This window comes from Macrotis lagotis, chromosome 7, assembly GCF_037893015.1.
Source record: "Macrotis lagotis isolate mMagLag1 chromosome 7, bilby.v1.9.chrom.fasta, whole genome shotgun sequence".
Lineage (NCBI taxonomy): Eukaryota > Metazoa > Chordata > Mammalia > Peramelemorphia > Peramelidae > Macrotis > Macrotis lagotis.
In genome coordinates, this window is record NC_133664.1 from 168,010,922 (window position 1) to 168,034,989 (window position 24,068).

At 33.5% G+C, this 24,068-nt stretch overlaps 1 long non-coding RNA gene across 1 annotated transcript in view; it reads left to right on the forward strand.

Annotated features, from left to right (window-relative positions):
• The first annotated feature begins 4,004 nt into the window (after positions 1-4,004).
• LOC141493140 (uncharacterized) overlaps positions 4,005-24,068 on the forward strand; it is a 427,546-nt gene continuing 407,482 nt past the window's right edge. Inside the window, exon 1 of the long non-coding RNA XR_012470128.1 lies at positions 4,005-5,388. This is a non-coding gene — a long non-coding RNA (uncharacterized LOC141493140). The remainder of the gene's footprint in view (positions 5,389-24,068) is intronic.

Here is a 24,068-nt window from a genome sequence, read left to right on the forward strand (position 1 = left end):
TTTAGTATTATGAAATAAATTTTTCTAACTATATTTATACAGAGATTGAATTGCTTGGTGGTTTATTCTGTCATATTTTTCTCTTTAGAAACACATTTTAGTTCTATGGGCTTATTTTGAGGCCTGCAACTTTACTAAAGCTATTAATTGTCTAGACTTTTTTGTTTTTTCTGATTTCTAATATGTCCAAAGTATGTCATTGAGGTATCAGCAAATAGGGATACATTTTTTCTTTCTTTCTTTAACTATATTTAAGAGAAATATGATAATGATATTCATCTATAATCAAAGAGAATGATGTAGTCATATACATGATAACATTTCTTGCACATTATGTTTGTTAGAGTGAGAGGTGTGTTGTACGAAGACATTTTTCAACCTTGCCTTTTCCAGAACCATTTCACATTATGACCCGATCAATAGGATCAGGATTTCTAGTGAAAGTCTAGTTCCTGAAGGAGTTCTTGAGCTTATGGATATGATTTTCCTCTCATATTAGTTAGGCACCATGGTGCTAACAATGCTGGGCAAAATGACAGTATGTGAGTTCTGATGGAGAATTTCTGGTGACAACACAGCACATCCAAACCTGTCTCTCCCTAGGTTAATCACCCAGTGGTTTCATGACAATAGCTAGAAATATGTCAAATAGTCAAAGGAAAAGAGATATCTTTGCTTTATTATTTTTTTTTCAAAGAAATAGTGATAGAGTACATGTCAGAAGTAGAATTTGAACTAAGGTCTTTCTGACTTTAGAGCTGGTGTTCAATTCACGTGACTCCTTTATTTGTTGGCAAAGCATCTATTGTTTCATCATTGCATATATATATATATATATATATATATATATATATATATATATATATATATATATATACACCAGTGCTTGGTTTTAGGTAAAAATAGAATTTTATACTTTGTAGGTTTTTTACCTATGTCATTATGATACTTTCTTTTTTTTTTAAGTTTTTTTTTTGCAAGGCAAATGGGGTTAAGTGGCTTGCCCAAGGCCACACAGCTAGGTCATTATTATTAAGTGTCTGAGGTCACATTTGGACTCAAGTACTCCTGTCTCCAGGGCCAATGCTCTATCCACCGAGCCACCTAGTCACCCCCATTATGATACTTTTGAAAAACTTTTCTGAATCTATTAATATAGCATCATTTTTGGAGGTTTGTTTTTTTAATGTGATTGACTGTGTTAACCATTTGTTCAGTGTTAAAGATCTTTGTATTCCTAATGTGAATCCAGTTTTATCATTTGGATCAAATTGCCATAGTCCTTTCTGCCTGGATTTTATTTTTAAAATTTTAATCAATATAAATATTGATTATTTTCTATATAGTTTTCTTTGGCATTTCCCAGTATAGTTATTAGGACTATTTGCTTAACAAAATGAAATTTATAGAATGCTTTTTAAAATTTTGGGAACACTTCGTGAAGTATAACTGTTTAAAAAAATAATAAATCAATGTAAATTTATGTGTCCTACCTGCCCCCAAGACTGGAAGTTCCTTCATTTTCATTTCTGTTTCCTTTTCCAATATTTCATTATTTATGGTATCTATTTGCTATTCTGTGTTGGGGTTGCTTCAAGACTAAATATAAGATTAGAAATTTTATTCATCTGCATATTTTCTCTCTGAGTTCATATCACAACCTCTTTATAATAAAGTCTCCTTTTCTGGATTCTCAGTCTTATCTTGTTCTTTAACTCTGGTATACCTAAAGATTATGACCTTTCTTTTTCTTTTCTTTTCTTTTTCCATTATGCAATGACTTCTTCATGCCCCTAGGATATCTATGCAGATGATAGATATATATTAATACATATACATACACATATGCAAGTACATGTTTTATATAAATATATTTGTGTTAATAAAAATTTCTCTTTCTTGAATTCCTAATCAACCTCACTATTTGCCTATTGAATATTAAACCTATTATCCCAGAAACATCTCAAAAATCATCAAATCTAAAACACAATTAATTTATTGCAAACCAACATATCTAATAGCTTCCTTATTTTTCTGGAGGGCATCACCAACTTTCACTCACCTGGATTCATATCCTTGTTATTGACCTTGATTTCTCACTATTGCCCATGCAATATTCAATCAGTTGACCCATCTTGTCAATTTATTTATCTATATCCCAAACCCATCTTACTCTCACCACTGAAGATGTGGTAAAATTCAAAGCACCATTTGACTCATTTTGACCATTTTAGCAGCATTTTGATTAGTTTGTTTCTTCAAGCCTCTTTCCATTCCTGTCCAACTTTAAAACAGTTACTGAAGTGGTTTTCCTAAGGCACAATTCTAACAATATTACTCCCTTGCTCAATAAGCTATAATGGCTCCCTATCACCTCTAAGATGAAAGAAACATTGTTCTCTATGACATTCATAACATTGTTCCAACCTCGAACCCCTCTTACACAGTACTCCCTTTAATGCTTTATTTGATCCAGGCAACTCAGATTTCTATTTATTCACTGTAGATGTAGATTATTCACTTTATGCACATCACCCCTCATCTCCAGCCTTTGAACTGGCTGCTCCCCCTATGATTGCAATTCATTCCCCTCTATCCTATTGTTTTTCCCAAACAATTTGGATGCAATGTATGTGGCTTGGTGAAAGGGACTTTTTCATTTTTTTCCTTTGTATTTTTTAATGCCCAACAGTGTCTAGTACGTAGCAGAAAATAAATAATTTTTTATTGATTAACTAACTTGTCTTCTTCTATTGAGACTCAGCTGTAATAGAGTGAGGTGGGTGCTCTGAATTATGAAAAGTCATTTTTGATACTCTTATTTCACTATTCCAGAGATTTCAGATGGAACATTTTTGTTAATTTCTTTTTCCTTTTAAAATCTTCTCATAATTTCTCCTGAAAACAGAGAACATTAAAGTCATATTATGCCCCACCATCTTGTTTCAGTGTAGTGGAAGAGACCTGCTTTGGATCCAGAACTACCAAATGAAGGTTGATACCTAGCTCTGATATTTATTGCCCATGCAAACCTAGGCACTCTGCAAAAGCTCTTTTCTTTATATTGTTTCTTTATGTATAAAATGGGAATTATAGTACTTTCACTACTTTTCTTACAGGGTAGGATAGCTCTTTATAAACTTTATAATGGCAGATACTTCAACACTTTTCATTTAATAAAAGAAGAAGCGGAGGTCCAAGGATACTAAGTAACTTGCCCAAGGCACATATGTAGCAATCAACTAGGTCACAATTGTTTTCAACTCCAGAGCCAAATGCATATTCTTTTCACTTACATGACTTCAAAGGGTAGTGATTTTTATTTCTCTGGACACTTCTACCCCTATGTAGATCATAACCTTCCTTATCAATGTAGATAATTGCTGAGGCTTATTGGGGGCGGGGAGCTAAAAGAAGTCCAACAACTCATAATGTGCTTGGTGAGGTGCCAAACCAATCTTAGCTGTGCTGCTTCTCAAACAATAGAGATAAAGTCTTTCTTTGGTACTTGAAGCTCTTCCAACTTGACATTCTTTGGCATAGTCTTTAAGAAACTAGGGGCCACTTCCATGCCATGATGAGTGTCAGGAGAGGACTTTAATGGAGGTTAAATACTATATAAATGTGAAATTGTAATCATTATTCTTATAATCCTGTGTACATGATGCAATGAAGCAGTATAGGAAAGTAACATTTGATTTTCCTAGATTCAGAAAAATTGATTCTAGAGCAGCCTTTGCCACTAACTGAATACATTACCTAGATGAGAACATTCCCTCCCCCCGATCAATTTCCTCAGCTGCTACCTTTAAAAAGTGCTCATGAGAAATATTATTTATATATTTAAAATCTTATATAAATTAATGTTTTAAAACCATGGCAGACAAAATTCATTTTAATTTTCTTTAGAGTTCTAAACTTCTATATATCTGTAATATATACCACATCAAATGACTTTAAATATTGGTGATATACTTTCCTCTCCAAACCAACTTTATAATGGAATTCTGTTATATTCTAGGAAAAAAAAACATGAACAAATTCACCAAATGGAAAATAAAATCAATTTAGGACAATCTCTAAGGGACATAATGTATAGAGAGTATTCTGATAATATTTAGGTAATGCTTATTTTTGAACATTTTAAAAACTTGAGGAATGACTATATTTACCATACTCTCTTAGGAAGTATGGAGGAATATTATAGATTTCCAAAATTCCTTCTGCAATAAAATGAGATGGCTGTACTAGATTTCCCCTAAGAGGCATTCCAACCCCAGGATACTCTGGGACTAAATTAAAGCAGTATAGGGAGTAAGGGAGAATATTGTAATATAATGGAAAGAATATGGGATATACAGTAAAGGGATTTAGGTTTGAATTGTATCTCTGCCATTCCCTAACTTGATGACCTCAGATAAATTCCTTCATTCCTTACTCACATAATAATGTCACTTACATAATAGTGACAATAATGATTTTTCACTAATCCAGATGTCAGTTGTGAGGATGAAAAGAGAGTGACTTGTAACTCATAAATTGCATTTTAAGTGATATCCATTAAAACTAGTTTTATCATTAATTCTAAAATCCTATCTGAAAGAAGAAAGGGAATTAGTAGAAGGAAAAGGAAAGAGTTATTCTTGAATTATATTTGAAAGGAAAAAGGTTCTGCAAGAAATAAAGTCAATTAATAACAAGGAATTACAGGATTAATTTTTTGCAAGACAATGGAAATAACTGACTTGCCCAGGGTCATACAACTAGTAAATATTAAATGTTTGAGGTCAGATTTGAGCTCAGATCTTCCTGGCTTCAGGGTTGGTGCTTTATCCACTGTGCCACCAAGCTGCCCCTACAGGACTTAAATTTGTAGAGCAGAGGGTCAGTAGAGGAAGAATAAAACAGTTTTGCTTGGAAAGGATTGAGGGAGGATTCTTGAGAGGAGCATTTTGAATAGCCAAGTTAGGAAGTTCATATTAGAGAGACAATTTATTTTCTTTATTATTTTATTTTTCCCAGTTACATGTAAACGCAAATTTTGACTTTTGTTTTTAAAGCTTTGAGGTTCAAATTCTCTCCCTTTCTCCCTCCCCACACCTTGTCATTGAGAAGGCAAGGAATGTAATTTAAGTTACACATTTGTAGTCATGTAAATCATTTCCATAATATTCATGATGTAAAAAAAATTAGACCTTTTGCCCCCCCAATTCAATAAAACTAAAGTAAAAATTATCTTTCAATCTATATTTAGATACTATCAGTTCTTTCTCTGAGGATGGATAGCATTTTTCATCATAAGTCCTTCAGGGATGTCATTCAAAGCTGATCATCATACAATATGACTGTTACTTCATGCATATTTCATTTCACATTGCAAGAACTCATGTAAGTATTTTCTAAATTTTGCTCATTTTCCCAACCTATTATTTGAGTTGTAACTTTTTGTTAAAGTACGGTTCGGCATCCAGGGTGAAAACACACAGTTTCTTCTTCTGAAGTTTAGTATAGTTGTTTTTAAAGTAACTTCCAGGGTCCTGTAAGTTTTCAGTTCTTTCAAGATGGTATGATTGAAGGAGGGGTATGTTTTTCCTTTTGGTTTGGGCTTTGATATGTGAATGACCACAAGAACTTTTTTCTGCATTGTTTCTGTGAGCAGGATGCCTTTTGCATTGGGGCTACAAACTCTGGTGTGCCAGGGTTCCTCCTCATCCTGTGACTGTCACTCAGGACTGCAACCCAGATCTGAGTATGGGCAAAACAACAGTCTTGCCTCAGTGCTAGCATCTCCTTTTGACCAGTTTTTTGATTGCCTCATTCTCTATACATTTAGAGCTCCTGAAGCAACAGCTGTTACTGTTGATTTATTGGCTCCAAGGCCTGCTCCTGGTTTGTTGGGGCTGAGGCTATACTTGCATGACCGATGTTGAACAGGGTTCCATTGTCATACCGTGAAACTGGTCCTTCCTGACAACCTTGTAAGTTGTCTTTACTATGTGTGGTTTGCTAAGTCTGAAAACTGCCACTTCTGCCACTGATTCAGTTGCTCTGAGATTTGCTTCTGGTTTGCTAGGGTCTGGTCTGCCCTTGTGTGGCCTGCCTGGACATTGCTCCTTTCACTCTGTTATAACAATTCCTTCCTGTTGACTTTTTAAGTTGTTGTGGGTTGGAAAATTTTTTCACTCTTTTTGTACATTCTGCCACTTTAGAGTCATCATTTAAAGGTATTTGGATAGGTTTGGATGAGAACTTAGGCAAGTCTCTGTCTTTACTTTGTCATTTTTGGTTTTTCCTTCCTAGGTAGACAATTTTTGTAAGTTCTCAAATAATATGTGTGGTGAAGTTGCGTGCTGAGTGTATGTTTGTTTGTGTGTGTGTGTGTGTGTGTGTGTGTGCATGTAAAGGAATTATATTAAACAGATCATTCTGACAACTATGTGAAGGACTAATGTGATTCTAGAATGATTAGAAGAATGGAGATCTATTAGGACAATTCAAGGATAGTGTGAGGTGAGGTGACAGATGATGAAGACTTGGCTTGCAACAATGTAAAATGATACTTATATTTCAACAATGTAAAGGGATTTTGAGGCATGATCTCTCTTGTGAAATTTTTGTAACAATGTTTATAGCCATAAACAGATTGGTTATAGTGCTCAGAAGAGAGAAGGTATAGAAAGAATCAAACATCTCCCATAATCCTTAGCATCAAAATTTCTTCAAATGAGAGAAATGACTTTTGAATAAATATATAAAAGATCCCATCTTGTCGAAAGCAAAACCTCAGGTCCAGGATTAGGATCTAAGGCCCAAGACTACATGTTTTGTGGAACTTGTATAGCTAGGAGAGCCCAGAAATCCTTATCCATAACTAGAGTTAATTAATGATCAATGCATTTTTTAGGTGTTTGTGCTACAACTATTGTGTTCCTTTGATGATTGTTACATTTGTGCTTTTTGAAATGTAGGAAACCTTCTAAATAATGTAAAATAATAATATCTAGAGATATCAGAAACTTTAGAAATAATTTTGCTCTACACCCTCATTTTACAGATGAAGAAAGATCCAAACATTAAAGTGAGCAATCCCACATCATCTGGTAGTGAGTGACACTTGAATGTAGGTCTTTAGACTTTAATTTCAATGTTCTTTTCACTGCAGTTTGCTGCCGCCTACCTATTCTTCTAAATAAGACATCTGAGATCCAGGAACATTCTCATACATGTTGTATTTTGTTCTTTCATATTTCCAGAAGGATTTTTACCTTAAAGCTTTTCAGAAAGACCTCAGTCAAGAACCACATGGCTGAAACTGGCTTCTTTTCTAACCATATGGACAAACATGTGGCAAATACAGGTTGCTAGGATTATATAAGTTCTTGTCCTGAATTTCTGAGTGCATGTAATTGTAAGTGCAATTTTTTATGTTAATAATTTTGGAAAATATGCCCCTCCAAGCTTCCTTAAATTTTTTCATGTGTAGGAATTTAATTAACATTTTAGATAAAAAGTTACACATCTGCATTTTAATCCATAATTACCATTGTTAGTAATAATAACTCACAACCATAAAAATTCCTTGGATATTATTTTATCACAGTGAAAAATATCACCCAATAGGTTTAAACATAAGTATGGTGATAAAAATGTGATTTTCCACCCGATACCATTTTTTCCTTCTGATCATAATAAAAATCTTCTTTAAAGTGGCATTCTTCCCTAATATTTAGAGATTTGTGTGCCATATATAGCACATGTTTAGAATTTACAAGGCTTCTTCATCCCCAAAGCATGTTATGAAAGGCTTCTATTATCCTTGATTTTTCCACATCCCTGACATCTGCTGAACATGGAAGTGAGTGGATATATTACCTTCCTGATCTGAGAGAGCAGATTAATCAAGATCTTAATTTAAGATGATGTGCCAAAGTTTGTACTTAGCACAGAACCATAAGGTGCCATAAAGAAATCTTACAGAGGGTGCCTAAAATGTCAAAACTGTCATTGCAAAGCAGGTGGATGACAAATACAGCTTGTGCAAATTACAGTCCTTCGTGAGGCCCAAGCAATGTGGAGAAGCTGGAATCTTGCCTGCCTGGAGCATCTGGATGAAAAGAGAAACAAAAACATCAGGCACTCATGACCTTTTGACCTTCAAGGAATAAGATCTTCTTTTTCAACAATTCAAGTTATCTTAACAACAAGGTTACAGATTGGGGATTTCACTGCTCCCAGGACCAGGTCACTAGTGACACCTTAAATGTGTCTGTCCCATATCTAAAGCATGATATTGCTTTCCTAGCTTTCATTCTTTATTTCTTTCAATTTCAACATCATTTAAAAATACTAAAGTTCTATTTTTTAAGGAATCTTTTGTTAGAAAACAATGACTTCCTTTTTATTGACAGGTCTTTGAAGACTATAAACATTTGAAATAATGTAGTACAGGGGAACACATTTGGATAAATGAGAAAATGTTTTCATCTAAATTAAAATTGTATGAGCTTCCATTAAGTTAACTGAATTGATATTCTAATATTGCCAAAAAGGAAGAACTATACCCATGTATGTATGCCATATTTATATAGCATTTTAAGATTTACAAAAGGCTTTAATTGCAACAAACATATAAAGACATTTGTGCAAGTATTATGGACCTAATTTTACTAATGAGGAAATTGAAGCTGGAAATGAGTTCATGTAAACTGCCAATTATATATTTAGAAAATGTCTGAGACGGGATCCAAAAGTAAGCATCCTTACTCCAATTTCATTCCCTTCACAGAATCTGAGAGAGGATGAAGAAGCCATAGGTCAAGATGAACAAAAATACCTGATCAAAATTCTCTTCTTTGGCATATATGTATATACATATATATATGTATATACATATCAAGGGTTCATCTGACTTTCTGACTTTCACTATGGGGGAAGCCAGAAGTTCCTGCATAAGCCCAGGCCACTTGAGGATTTATCTAATCATTAGGAATAGCTATGTGGAACAACATTTTCCCCTGCAACTTCTCTTCATTCCTTTTTTTGTTCTCTGGAGAAAAATAGAATGTCTAACCATTTTTCTTTTACTTTACTAAAATGGTAGCTCTTCAAATACATGATGATTTTTATTATATCTCCTCTAAGTCTTGCCTTCTCCAACCACCCTTACTTTCTTCAATCAATTTTCAAATGACTTGGTCTTCAGGTAGCTAGCTAGAATGGGAGATAGATCACCAACTGGAAATGAAGAGAATTAGAGTATGAATGCAGACTGGGACACCAGCTATGTGGACTTGGATAATTCATTTAATGCCTGTTGTTTTTGTTTCCCTCAACTATAAAATGGAGAAAATAATAGCACTCTTGGGGTTGTCATGAGGAAAAAGTAAAGATAATATTTCAAAAACTCTTATCACTCTCATTTTTCTCTTCTGGATACATTTGAGTTTATCAGTATCTTCCTTAAAATGCAGTATTCAGAGATGAATATAGCATCTTAAGTCAGGTCTGATTAGAATTGATCAAGAGGATACTATTATTTCCTTCATTCTACATTTAAACAAACTGAGAATTGTTACCTTTTTTTTGGCTTTGAGATTATTTCAGTGTCATTTCATATTTACCTGCTAGTCAATAAATTCTCTAGATATTTTTCAGAACTAGTTTCTAGTATGTCATTCTTGTGAAGTTGATCTTTTTTTTTAAGGCTAACATTGTCCTCATTATTGTTAGATTTGGCCAAATAATCCAAGATGCTTAGGATCATACATTTAGAGTAGGGAGGGACATTAATTGTTCTATAATCCAACAAAATCCTGTTCTTCAAATGAAGAAAGCTCAGCGATGTTAAGTAATAGTGTGATCATAGATAAGTTATCTAAAATATCTTAAGATTCAATTATCCCATTTATAAAATAGGAAGTTTGGAATTGATGACCTCTAAGGTTCTTTCTAACTCTAAACTATAACTTATTATATTCAAGTCATTCAACTACTGGAAAATGATAGCTAAAATTTGAATTCTGGGATAGTGACTCCTAATTCAGTTCTTTTACCACACTATCATCCTGATCTGTTCAGATCTTCTTCATCCTGATTTTGATCTCACATTTTAGCTATAGAAATGTGTTAAATGGTAAATAATGCTTGGAAAAACTTAGTTTTATTCTCAGAAATCTAAATAATATATTCCAATAGAACATTCATTCAACCTTTTTTGCATTACTAAGAATATTTAGAGAAAAGATAACTAATAAAATCAGTAGTCATTTATTAAGGGTTTACTATGTTTGAGGTTAAGACAAAATGAAATAGTCCTTATTCTAAAGGAATTTCAATTCTATAGGGAGAAACAACAGGTCCACATATAAACATATACACAATAAACAATACAATTTTTGGGAAAGGCAGTCATTAGCATTTCTTTATCATAACAAGACTTACAAGTTGCAGTCTGTCAAAATTGCAAATTTAGAAATGTGAATTAACAATGGCATTTTTTATTTTTGTTTCCCAGAATGCTTTCATGCTATTTGAGAATCTTCCAAAGAGAATATATATACTTTTTAAAAGGTCAAAGTAAACTTCTTTCATTTTCTTCATGTTAAGGCATCATGAAATCTGAAATGCCAAAATGCATGGATGGGTTTGGAGACAAAAGTATAAGGGATAGATGCTCTTGATTTGGGATTATTAAAAAAATCTGTAAGTCATTGTAGCCAAGTCAGACACCACTTGCTGTACTGTCACTAAGTAACAAAAGCTGAGCTGAAAAAATACTTGGCAAATGAGAATATCATCCTGGTTTTTAAAAGAGACCCCCTAATGAGTTGAAGAGAAAATCAAACTATTGTTTCAAAAATTTTTTTGTTTTAAATTTAATACAGAAAAATGTTTTGGTTACCACCACCCCCTCCAAAAAAGACATGAAAAATCTTAAATTAGTTTCAGTCTTAAATAGTAGTTTGGATAATATACTGATGCATATTGCACAGGGTCTGAGAACAATTCTCTTAGGAAAAAAATGATGAATAATTTAACTTTGAATTTGTACAGTCTAAGTTCCAAGGAGACTGAAAGTCATCCTGATTTTAAGGACTAGGAGGAACTAAAATCCATTACTAAAATCATTTTCAAGTCTTAATTGGAGTTTAAACCAAACAAAAAAAAATGAAAACAAATAAAATGCTTTCCTTCATTCTCCACAATCTTCTCTTTCTGTTATCTTTCCCCTCTCTCTTCTGTCACTCCTTTCCCTCTTTTCTTTCTTTTTCCCCTTCCTCCCCTTCCTCTCTAAATTCAATTGCAGCCTCTGTTACCTACCACATCATGGCTTTGAGCAAGCCACTTAAGATAAAGTCATATTAATTGTTTACTAAGAGCTTACTTTATATGAGGCACTTTGCTAAGCACTGATAATACAAACACAAAGAAAATAAAAAGTCCCTAAGGACTTCATAATCTAATGGGAGAAGACAAGACACAGACATAAAGAGGAGACAAAAAAGAGTTGGAGGAGAAGATGCTCATATAGCAAATGTGCAAGGTAAAGAAGTTTTAAGAGTTAGGAGCAGAGCAAAGAGTGTAATGAAGGAGGCTGCATGACTGTCTTTGGTACATTCTCAAATGAAGTTTCCAAGGAGCAGTTCATAAATTGAAGAAGGAAAAATAAGTTTGAAGCTGCTGGGACATGGAGAATTAAAGAGGATAAGAAATATAGCTATGAAAGGAGTGATATGACCTTTCTGAATGCAGATGACCCTCAGTTCTACTTCTATAGACATAATTATAGGTCTTCATCACTCTCCTCATTTCTTCAATAATGCAACAGATTGTCAGTTGAGATCTCTACCTCAAGTCTCTTTCCAGTCCAATCTACCCTTAACTCCACTGTCAAATTGATTTTCCTAAAGCACAAGTCTGACCATTTGACCCTCTATTTGATTGACTCTCAATTAACTTGAGAATGAAATAGAGAATGCTTCAATTTTAAAACCCTTCATAAACTGCTTCTTTCTTTTTGTAAACTTACTTTCTTCCTTGTTCTCTGGGATCCAATAACACTGACTTTTTTTCACTCCCTAGCTCCTGTTGCTCCATCTATACTTTAAGTGACATTTTTCTGGCTCTCCCAATGCCTAGAATGATCATTGTCATCATTGGCTTTCCTGTCTACCTTCACAACTAAGCAAAAATCTCATATTTTGAAGAAGCCTTTCCTTCTCTTCCTTGTTCTAAGTGCCTTTCTTGTGAGATTATCCTCTAGCTATTTGGTACATCTTGACTGAAGATAGAGGTTTGCATGTAAACACCTTGAGAAAAAGGACTGTCTTTTGTCTTTTCTTATAATATCAATGCTTAGGGGCAGCTAGGTAGTGTAGTGGATAGAGCACTAGCCCTGGAGTCAGAAGGACTTGAGTACAAATTTGACCTCAGACACATAACAATTGCCCAGCTGTGTGACCTTGGGTAAGTCACTTAACACAATTGTCTTAAATAAATTCAATAAATTAATGAATGAATAAATAAATAAATAAATGGATGAATAAATAAAAGTGATAATCTCAATGCTTAGCACAGTCACTGGCATGCAGTAGGTACTTAATGATATATATTTAACAGACTAACTTTCAGACCTAAGATTTCACTTCCAATTGATGTTACTTTCTTAAGGCACTCATAGATCAATAAACTTGACCAACTTCACAACTGATGCAAGAATTGAACTTATCTCCATTACATCCTATTTGCCATAATTACATAGTTGTGAGCATTATCTTTTATTATAGAGGGACAGGAGAGTGTTTTTTATTCCTGAATATGTAGATTTACTAATACTAAATTGAAAGTCAATAATGAAACAGTATGTTTACCTAGATTTTTCAGAGGCAGCAGTTTGAAATATAATGATTGAAATATATTGTTGAAATATAATGATTCAAAGATCATGAAACCACAAAAAAACCAGAGTAGGTCTAATTTCTGACTTCCAGTTTTTGTTGTTTTCATTAAACTCTACTAGTTTAAATTGATGGGGAAAAATTAACCTTAATTAAAATGAAGAATCTTGTACATAGCATTTGCATGTAATACTTTTATATATTGGTTTTAAGTCAAAGGCACAAATTAACTTCCAGCTTTAAAAAAGGCAAGTTCATTTTACTTAAGTAACCTAAATACTCAAATTAATCTCTTTAAATAAGGGATTTTGGCTCATCCAGTGCCGGAATAGGATTATCTCACAATTGATTGTATTTCAGTCTATGTTCTAAAAAGTAGGGATGAGTTTACTTTGGAAGATGGAAGAAAATTTCATTGATTTTTCCCTTTTTTAAACAAATGAACAATTGGCAAATTGTCAAGGAATCCCTTTGTTTAATTTTAGAGTAAAAGTAATCTTATTATCATCATTTACAAACTAGAGTTAGATTCTAGAAACTGAGGGATATATGCATATTTTCAGAGAAAATTTGCACTTACTTATTTCTTTGGTTTACTATATCAGACTTGGTACCTTCCAATAATTGTTTTGAATTTTCTTTTGACCTTTCCCTTCTTCAATTGTTTCACACAAAGGAAACTGATTGAAAAGAAGCACTCTTTTTTAATGGCCATGCTATTTTGTTAATTACTGATATGTTTTATCTATTCAGTGCCTTCCTTCTGAATAAATCATGATATATAAAATATATTAGTATTTTTAAAATATATGATTTTAACATAATCATTATTTCTACATTTATTGTTTAAAATTTCTTGATTGTCTACTGTGGGCCATGGAATAAGAAGATTTATGGTATCATTTTAGGTAGGCACTTAAGAACTATGATATTTAAGGTGGTGGGGTTAAGTGACCTGTCCAATGTCATACAACTTGACAATTATTAAGTTTCTGAGATTGGACCTGAATTCCTGACTCCAAGTCCGACACTCTGTCGACTGTACTACCTAACTGTGTTGGTGTTATAGTGTTGAGGATAGTTGCCTTCCAAGCAGTTGAGCCAGGTTTGATTCTCAACCAATGCAACTTCAAGTTTTAAGGGGTATAGGGTGTGTTCAAGTAAGACAAGTAGTACCTTGGTGTGAGGGCTGCTTTCCACCTTTGATGTCCACCTGAGTCATGTAACTCTCACCTGTGGCTCCAAGAAGCTGTGGCATGCAAAGTGGCCACACCCTGGTAAATTGGCAAGTGGGCTAAACCAGGTTGAGGGTAACTGAAGGATTCTCAAACTCATTGTTGAGTAATGGGGGTTATCTACCCCAAGCATTTGAACCACCATGAAGCTGAAGCTGAAGCAGGTGCTGTGGATTACTTGGAGCTTGATTAGATATTGAAGATGCCCATCACCAGTTGTCTTGACTCTTGCTATACTGGATCATGATGATTTAGAAGAGAGAATGAGGCAGTTGATTACATGCAGCTCCACCTCACTTAAATCCAATTTATGCACACAACAAAAGACATCACTCATAACCATTCCTCAAAGTCCTGTGGTGACAGGTGATGAAATAGCAGGTGTGGATACACTGAAGCTATAGTCACAATCCTGCACCTAGGAGGCCCAGGGTCATGGGGTCTTTTCTCTACTGAAAGCTGAAATGACTGAGCAGCCCTTTTAAGGATCACACTGCTCACCTCCTGATGTGAGGAAGGGACTAGGAAAAGTGCCCTAAAGATTGTCCCAATCCTGGTCTGAAAACAGCGGCAGATAGGGAATCCCACAGTGTGGCTGAGACCCACAGAAGGTTTTTACACGGACTATTTGTGCCCAATAGAGGTAGAGCATTCCAAACTCATATTGGTCTGATCAGCCATAGTCAACACGCTGTAATTTGTCTCAAACAGAGTGATGTCATTTTGATCTTCTTCATTAAGGAATGACATAAACCAACTAAAGATATTTAAAGATTTGATGATGCAAAAAGGTATAAACACCAAAGAATGTTTACTTTTGTGAAGCATTTCACTCTCTCTCTTACCCAGTCTTTGTCAATAACTGTGTTTAGGGACTGGAGGCTGAAGTTTTAGCTCCCATTAATGTAGTTAAGAAAAGAAACCTTAACTTTTTTTGTTGCTTATATTTGACTACACAATGAACCTGTGGTCTAGGCTAATTTAAAGCTATATTTTTTATGCTGTCATTAGATTAATTATCCTAATAATAATAATAAGGATAATTATTCATTTTTGTCATTCTCAATGATCATATTCTTCAGTCCAAATGATCATAATTGTTAAATAAATTAAGACATTAAAAATGCTAGTCAGATTTTTTTATCATTTTATCAAAATCAATATACACTTTAAGTTTTGAACTCTTCAAAACACTCTCTTGATTCTTTTGAGTCAAACTTTAATATACATATCAAAGTTTGTTTTCAATAGATCAGCTCCAAATGGACCCCACTTGAAGTAATGTGTTCAGGTTTCTACTTCTTTCATCATCCCCAAAAAGAAACTTTGAAGGGCATAAATATTCATTAGAGAATATTGGAATCTTTTTGAATATTTTATGAAAAATGGAGATATTAGCAATTTTCAAAGTGTAATTCCTATTTTAATAACTGATTTCTTACATGATAGAATTTTTTAAAACTCATCAAAACTAGGAAATAATAAATTTTTTATGGGATCTGAAGCTAGTTCAAATTCTCATTCATAAATGAAAGGTGAAAAAGAACATATATGCATATGTGTATGTATATATGCTCTCTTCATATAGATGTGTATTTTATACATCTATATAAACATCTGTACACAAATATATGCTGAAATTAAGTTCATTGTTATTTGGCTGACTGATACTTTTTTATTTTTATAAATGATATTGAAATAGTTCAGGGTCAGAATACATATCATGTTATTGATCTAAGATTTCAGCAACAACACAAGATAAGGCTATGAGTAGCCATTTTGTAGGGTGTATTTTTTCATTCCCTATGATAAGGTGCTTAGAAGTTAATGATAAAGACTCTGAGAAGTAATGTAAAATATTTTAGATATGTTCTCTATTTAGAGATGAGCCCAGAGCTATTGCTTTACTTGGAAAATATTTTCTCCAATATTTAAGAGTCAATGGCTCCAATATATTATAAAGATCATTGAATAACATGTAGAAAATTTTATTTTGGCTAATAAGTTTGCTATTTTCTAGCCTTTTGAGCTTTATGAAATCAGCAAAATTTGCAAGTCAATTTTTAGCAAGTTTGTTTAAGTGCTTAAATATACTAGCTATTTTTTTTGTCTTGCCTTAATTTAGTAAGTTTGTGCAAAGCTTCAGTACTTTCATCTATGAAATTGGGATACTCTGTTATTCCTACCTTTTTCTGATCAGTGTTCAGATGATATTGCTAAAACTACTTTATAAAATATGAATAAATGTAACCGAATATTATATAATGGTATATGTAGATGTGTCATACATAGAAAGCTCTACATAGAGATATGTATGTGGATACATTCATACTTATATCTTATTCTTGCTTCAATATTTGCTTTGTTCCAAATTTTTTGACTTATAAGCTACTATAACATACTATAACTATAAGGAATGGTGACATGGTTTATAACTTTCTGAAACACAATTCCATTTTACCTCTTTAAAATTTGATTTTAGAAATGTCTCAAGTTATTACTTTCTACTTTATCAGTAACTTCTAACATTATACAAAGATGTTAGTCCATTTATTCCACATTGAGATGATATATTCTGTCTAAATTAGGTAATTAGATGGATTTGTGATTTTTACTATATGGTGATTCTTCCTTTAGAAGAGCAATTGCAGCTGTTAAATTTCCTGTGCTCTTTTGAAATTATTTTCCATGTGGAGTTAGTCTACTGAATATGTTTAGTTATTCCTGTGATGTCTTCTGATATACTTGTATGGCTCTTGAGGGCAGAAACTATTTCATTTTGCTTTTATATGTCCAGTGTAAAGGAGGCACTTAATAAGATGCTTGTTGATTAACTAATTTTTTTTTTATTACATGGATACTTCAAAATGGGCAAAAATGCTCAATTGGGAAATAGTTGATTAAGTTATGGTATACGATCATGATGGAATACCACTGTGCTATAAGCAATGATGAACTCTATGTTCTTAGAAAAAATCATGGGTAGAATTGCATGAAATAATGACTTGCATAAAAAATGAACAGAACCAAAAAAGTTGCATGCAATGGCAGCAATATTATTTTAAGAACAACTTTGAGTAATTAAGTTATTTTGACTATTATATATATATCTCATTTAACTGCAAAGTTTCTAATAGAGATATTTTACCTATTTTCTGTAGGATTATTTCTATTTCCTTTTGGATTATTTGTAACTTTGAGTAAGAGGTTACACCTGAACCAAATGTTCCATGAATTTTATAAAATAACAATAACAGAAGAATATTGATATAATTAAAAGATTTTGATGTGCCTATGAGAATATGTTTAAGGGAGTATCTGTATATTGGGGACTCAAGAGACTGTTAAAAAATGAAGTGAAATTTTCCATGTTAACAAAACCAAATCTTTCCTACTATTTTATTCTAGAGTTACTTAATTATCATTCTTCATTGTCTGTCCAAGATATAGTTCTTTTATAATTAGTGTGACCTGACTGCCCAACTATATGATATAGTTCAGATAAGAAGTATCCTTTATTTACTTTGTTTTTCCTTTAGGCACTGATAGTCTGATCAGTTTCAAGTGTTCTAGTTTGTCAAAAATGTCTGATAGTAGTATGGAACAAGGTGAAATCCAACATTATTTCATCTGCAATTTAAGTAATCAGGATGACTTCACTATCTGTAAGAAATTCCATTTCTATTTGTACTCTGTAAAATATCTATGATAATATTGATCAACTTTGAGGATCATATGTTTGGTTTGTTAGGAGGAGCATGACGTAAATAAATAGAGAATTGTGATACTAATAGCTGAGAAAATCAGAAAACATTTTCAGAGCTGGATCTTGAATGCAACTAGGAATCCTAGGAAGCAAAACTGAGTATTAAGTACATTCCATGCTTTCCAGCATGACTGGATATTATTCTCCCTCCTTTATTCTATGATAGAGTAAAACTGCTCTTCACTCTGTTTTACACACACACACACACACACACACACACACACATAGAGAAATACAGAAAATTTAATGTCATGTCTGTGGGTTTGCATTGATTGTTCTAGTTTTATGGAATGTACTTCTTCCTTACTGAATCCCTCTTTTTTTTTTTTAAGGTTTTTGCAAGGCAAATGGGGTTAAGTGACTGGGTAATTATTCTCTGAGACTGGATTTGAACCCAGGTACTCCTGATTCCAGGACCAGTGCTTTATCCACTGTGCCACCTAGCCACCCCTGAATCCCTCTTTTCTTTAAAGAAATTGTTTAAGTACCATGCTTTGAATGATTTCCTGATAATCCCAACTTTTAATTTCCTCCTTCTCAGACCACCTACCTTGTAACACACACACATATACATATGTACAGATATATAAAAGAATTTTACTTATCTTCTGAACATAGATACTTGTTATCCTAGTCATAGTATGTAAACTCCTTGGGAGTAAAGTCTATTTCAATTCTTCTAATTGTATTCTCAGTACCTACTGGGTGACTATCATGTAATAGATGGTTATTAAATGTTTATTAATTGATAATCATGAATATTTTAAGGAGCACATTGAATAGGCATATGAGTTAATAGTAATTAATGTGCTCTTAATTTTTGTCTGCTTATATAATTGATAATTCTTGCTTTAATTATTCAACTTTCCATACTTACTTCAGGGCACTGAAAAACAAATACCCTGATACTTTTGTGAATATGTAACCTCAAGCATTGGTCTAGAGAATCATTTCTACTTTCTCATACAACAGTTCAGAGGCTGAGGTATGGTGTATCACATTTAGAAGTGGTTTTATTGATATAGATTATGAAAGTAAGAACCAAAAATAGTGGTAGATTTGTTTCATTCTTTAATTACTGGGTTTTTTTCCAAGTTTTATCTTTAAATGCTTTTGCTGTTGGCTTATTTGGATCACATGCCAAGATTTTTCAGGCTCATTTTTTTTATTTCTACCATGACTAGATATTTTATGATGTGATATATCTTGTAATCTTCTAACAGACTGCCCTGTAACATTTTGTAAAAGAGTTTATATTCTAACCTTGCATTGCCCTTGGCTGTCTTATCTCTTAACTTGGTAAGGGGATCAAAGGGTTCCTGAATAAAAGAGATGCTATGTTGTTTAGACTTGTCCATTGTAATAAATACTTTAAATTAGTCAAACACATAATAAAAGATGAAATTGTTTTAAATGTCATTTAGACATTCTTAGTTTTCATCATGAATAATTTCAATAATTAGATAATAGAAAAGATTATAGTATTTTCTACAGACCTCCTTCTCAACTTTGCCTTTTCTATTTTGTTGTTGATTTTAATCTTTGTTTTTTTCTTTTGCAAGGCAATGGGGTTAAGTGACTTGCCCCGGGTCACACAAATTTGAACTCAGGTTCTCCTGATTCTAGGACTGGTGCTTTATCCACTGCACTACCTAGCTGCCCCTTAATCTTTATTTTAATTGATAACCTGCCTTACTCAGATAACTGATTCAGAAATATCTCACATTAAGAACTAACTATATTTTGTCCATAAATATGTTTTTTTTTGAAATCATATTAGGGGAAGTGTTGAAGCAGGAGCTGAATAATCATGGATTGAAAGGGCTGAGGAACCGAAAGCAGAACAGGATACATTAGTTGCTATGAATCACAATTATAATGATGAGCTATAGTACTTGGAGAAAATTCACTGCTGGAGGATCATAAAGGGCTTCATATCCAATATTCAGATAAAAGAGGGTCCCGTGTGAATGATAGCCTTGAGAAATGATTGTTTGAGTAATTAAGCAATGTCTGTCAAGGTGGCTTCCTCCTAGTAATGAAGCAGATTGGCAATGTGCTAACCTTATCTGGGAAAGTTCCTAAATCTATTGGACTTCTTGATGTTCATTCTGGTTATGGATTTGCTATTGGCAATATTACTTCCTTTGATATGAGTGACCCAGAAGCCAAATTGTCTCCAGATGGTATCAAATTAGATATCAATTGGGGCGGCTAGGTGGTGTAGTGGATAAAGCACCAGCCCTGGAGTCAGGAGTACCCGGGTTCAAATCTGGCCTCAGACACTTAATAATTACCTAGCTGTGTGGCCTTGGGCAAGCCACTTAACCCCTTTTGCCTTACCAAAAAAAACACCTAAAAATTAGATATCAATTGTTGTCCACATGTCTTATGAGAACGAACATTAATAAAAATGCTATCTTCCTTGTCAAGGAACAACTCTCCTAAAGTATGTTTCACCATATTCCTTTTGGTGTGAGATCAGAAAGAATTACCCTAATGAATACCAAGGATTTGGAGACTGGAGATGGCATTTCTATGAGACGATTTTGTCTGAGCTGAGGGCAAGAAACACTATAAAGATTATGGGTGTATCTTACAAGCTGATCACAGTAAGGTCTTCCCCAGGGCTAATAAGGCAGTATTTCCTTCACTTGGAACTGTGGGAACAGGAAATCATTAAGCTGAAATACAAATTGTGAATGATATTTTGATCAGTATGCTGCTAATAAGATGGGCATTGACTACAAGAGAAAGGGGTATGTAATGATCCACAGTGGCAGCAGAGACCTGAGCCATTAAGTAGTTATAGCTGTATGGTGGCTATTAGAAAAAGCTATGCTGAGAGACAAGATTCTCATGAATGACAACCAGTAGCCATATACATAGATCATTTCCCCTAAGGGGCAAGACGACATGAAGGGAATGGTAATCACTGAAAGTTTCTCCTGAGTCAACCTGTCCTCCAGAATGTTCTGGTCTGAAGAACTTGCATGAATTGTTGAGACAGTTGTCATTTCCCTCTCATCTCTTGCGTTGCCAGTCTTAGAGGTCTCCTTTTGCATTTACTTTTTAGCACTCTATATTTGTTGTTCAGATGATGGAAGTTTGCTGACTTAAAGTACTGTGAGCTTTCCAAATATGTGCCATCTTTTAAGTGGTGACAGATCTGCACTTCCATAAGAGATCAAATTTACAAATCTACCATTCAATTAAATTTAGTAAGATTTCCATAGCACAGGCAGTGAGTGACCCACACAAACACTGAAAGAAGGCAAAAACTACCAGAAAAATACAATTTGGGGGGGGGGGCAGGTTTACTCACTTTGAATACTCTTTCTTAAAGCAGAGATTTTGATAACAGTGAGTATGGCTGCATTAGTGGTTGTTATTAATTTTTCTAACTTGTCATCATATTTGTTTTAATAATGGAATAAATGAAGAAGAATGAACTTTTGAATGATTCAGATCTTTCATTTGGAAAAGAACCCCCTGGCTACTATTGCAAAATTTGCAGTATTATTCAGCTACTAGGTACAATTGCTAGGCTGTCTTATTGGATTGTACAGTAGACCCTCCTCATATCCTGAATGCACTATCTCTTAGAATACCAAGTTCAAATCCTTATCATCTTTATCTAAGTGCAGCAATTATGCATCTTAACTCATTTCTCCCTTCTCACATCTATCTTTCACATAATCTACCTAGATAACATCTGGCTATGTCATTAACTTATTCAAAAAACTTTAATCTATTGTTCAGTTAATTTCATTTGGAGTGTTCTTGGCAAAGATACTGTAGAGGTTTGCTAATTCCTTCTTCAGTTCATTTTACAGGTGTGGAAACTGAGGAAAACAGTAACTTGCCCAAGATCACACTGCTAGTAAGTGTCTGAAGTCAGTTTTAAATTCAGGAGGATGACTCTTCCTGACTTCAGGTCTGGTATGGTGCCACCCAGCTGCCCTTTGAATCCCTCTTACTTCTAGAATCAAATATAAGCTCTTCTTTTTGGTGTTTAAGTATCATTGATAAATTTAGTTTTCTAAACATAATCTGACCTACCCTTCTTGATTTTTTATACTTTACTCCTTTTCCCACACTCTAGTCTCTAGCAAAACAGGTCTGCCTACTGTTCCATATGCATGACACTTTTTCTCTTACCTCTGACTCTTTGCAATTGCTCCTCCCTATGGTTGCAATTAAAGAGTTATTCTCATTTTCACCTCCTAAAAATCTTTATATTCTTTTAAAAACTCAGCTCAAATGCCAGTTTTTTATATGAGATTTGTACTGTTCCTCTATAGCTTTTGGTTCCCCTACTCCCATTATATTGTAATGATTTTGAATATGCTATTTATTCCCTAATAGATAGGTGAGCTAATTGAAGGAAGGCAATTTTTTTTTTCACTTTCTTATCTTTTTAGCCTCATTATTAAATCTGGTATAGAATAGGTGTCTAATAAATGAGAGTTAATTGATTGGTAAATATCTGGTCCTCAAGACTCTGGTAAGGTAGCCAATACAGCAGTAAGTTAGTCAATGTGCCTGCCTACTCTATGGCAGGATTATTTGAAAGAGTGGGAATACAAAGAAAGGCAAAAGACTGTCAATCTTCTCAAGAAGCTCAAATTCTCATATTCTAATATGGATTAATTATTCAGGCTGAAGAAAGAAGAAGAAAGAAAGAAAGAAAGAAAGAAAGAAAGAAAGAAAGAAAGAAAGACAGACAGACAGAAAGAAAGAAAGAAAGAAAGAAAGAAAGGAAGGAAGGAAGGAAGGAAGGAAGGAAGGAAAGAAAGAAAGGAGAAGGCAAAGAAGAAGGAGAATGAAGGAAAAAAGAAAAGAGGAAGAAGAAAGAAGAAAAAATCTGGTTTGGCATAGCACTGCCTTTTCTATTATCATTTTTCTATTCTGTATTTGAAATCTCAGATGAGATTATAATCCTGAAAAATGAGTTATAATCCTGCAAAAAATTTTTAGATGTTAAATAGAAAATGAGTAGATATATTGAATGTCATTAGTCAAATGGTACTTTCAAAAATAGGTTGGATTCAGCATTCTGCTTTTGCCTACTGATCCCTGTACTTGTGGAATAGTGGAATACCAGGTCACATCTTGTCTCTTTTAGCTCCCAACAACTTTTCTCAAAATGCTTATTTTCCATTGCCTTTGAAAATGAAGGGGGAAAAAATCTCCCCTCCCATCCTCAGTTTTCAGAATTAAATTTTTGGCATCAACCCTTGCTATTTTCTTTTCACAAAAGAATTCTTTGTGTAATGGAATGCTAAGAAATTGCAAGAGTAATAGAAACATTAGTTATTTACATTTAACAATTGCATTTACTACAAATTGAATGGGTAGGTCATAGTCACACTACAAATGTTCTTTGTATTGACTAGACATTAAGTCAATGTATGTTGAATTTTCATATATAAACATTCAATTTTTCCTTGGAATGGTGTCAGGTAAATAAGACCACATGGATCCCATTTTCCAAAGCAGTGCTATTTGGAAAATCCCTCTAAAGAACAAATGCCCAGAACCGTGATCACTTTCCATTTTGAGAGACTATAAAGTTGGAAGTATTTCCATAATCTGAAATTGTTGTATGCAGTTCAGTAGTGTTTAAAATTAATGCTGCTCCTCACATTTGTTTTTATAAGCACCTGAATTTGGCACCCAGTCAAGTGGCACTTTTACTGGCTGGTCTGAGACATCTTGATTTAATTTAGAATGTGCAGAATTCAACAAAGCACAATTTACATTATGATAAAATATCAGGCCACATGGCAAAAATGTACCAATGAAATCCAGTCATGAAGGGAAACCCCATTGCTGGTAAAATCCAAAGGCAATCATAGACAGTGAGGTATAGATCACACAAGAGTTCATTTGGAAATGATTACTTTTCCTCCAAGTGCTATTTATTTGGCAGGTAAAAGTCTGGGAAATAAAATAAAAGGAAAATAAAATCTAGCAAGCTAACCTTTTTAACATAGGAAATCATTGCACTGATTTTCCTTTTGCAAAAAGTGGCATAATTCTTTTTAGTCATTGGAGCAAATATATATATATACCAGAGTAAAATTCAAAGTTATCATTATTTAAGATTTGCCCTTCTTTTTCTTTATGGAAAGAGTAATTTTTAAAAAAAACCTATATAAAGATTTT